This window comes from Ochotona princeps, chromosome 5 (assembly GCF_030435755.1).
Source record: "Ochotona princeps isolate mOchPri1 chromosome 5, mOchPri1.hap1, whole genome shotgun sequence".
In the NCBI taxonomy this organism is placed as follows: domain Eukaryota; kingdom Metazoa; phylum Chordata; class Mammalia; order Lagomorpha; family Ochotonidae; genus Ochotona; species Ochotona princeps.
The window spans coordinates 91129493-91130746 of record NC_080836.1 but is presented as its reverse complement, the minus strand read 5'-3'; positions in this window follow the sequence as shown (position 1 = coordinate 91130746).

Here is a 1254-nt window from a genome sequence, read left to right as displayed (position 1 = left end):
AGCGAACTTTGTCCCTACCTTCAGCCCTCCTCCTCTAGGACCAGCCCTCACCATATAAGGGAAGATAGGGCCCTAGAGAGAACATAGGTGAGGGGGTGGGGAGGCAGGTGCTGCCAGGTCCCTGGGAGCTGCAGCCAGCCTGTCAGCCAGGGCTGGGGGGTCCCACCCTGGGCTCCTAAGTGAGCACCGGGGCATGGACTGCATCTCTGCCTGGGCGCTACCTGCACACTTCTCTTCCTCCCAGCCTATGGGAAGGTCCAGTTGTTTTCCCACCTGCCAGGTGGATTTGGTTCAAGCAGGAAGAAAGGCAAGGGTGCTTGGAGTCCCAATCCTGCACCTGGACACCTGCAGTATCTATGGGATCCTGGCACCCCCGGGGGTCTCCTCCATTCAGCACGACCCTCACCCCACTCCATTCTCTTCCCTCCCCCCCCCCATAAGTGTAAGTGCTCTTCCTGTCTGCTCACCCTCCCGAACTGCCCTGACCACGCCCCAGCACCTTCCTGGAGTTTTTATGAGCCGCCATAAACCAGTGCCTTTGGACTCTGCTCTGCCATCTTCTGCCGGAAGCCAAGCTTCCCTTTCTAGCCCCTGGCTCCATGGGTCCCTGGCAGCTTTCTGCCTCAGGTTCTGACCTGCCACTGCGTTAAAACACAAACTCAGGACCCTGGACATCTGCGGTGATCCGCCTACCCCTGAGCCCTCGTGCCCAGGAGGAGGCTAGGAAGGACTGGGCTGGAAGAGGGCCGCTCCCCCTCCTCCAGACCACACTTTCCCATGTGTGTCTGATCAGGTAGGAGGCGGTGCTGTTGTGGCTTTGGAAACAACGTAACACTGTTTCTCCTGAATTCAGAGGAGTCCAAGTTCTAAACAATCACATAGACAAGCAAAGTAATAATAACCATCCTTATCCCTTGTGATTACATTAGAGGCGATGTACCCATAGAGCACTGGTAGTGACTGATTTGGCGTGTTTGTTCAAGTGTTGTTCAGTGCATATGCCGTGTGGGGGCATAAGAAAACATATACGGGATTGACGTCATGGCGTAGCAGGCTAAGCCTCCACCTGTGACACTGACATCCCTGATGGGTACTGATTCATGTCCCACCTGAACCACTTCCCATCCTGCTCCCTGCTTATGACTCGGGAAAGCAGCGGAAGATGATCCAAGAGCTTGGGCTCCTGCACCAAAATGGGAGACCCTGAAGAATTTCCTGGCTGCCAGCTTTAGATTGGCTCAACTCTGGCCATGG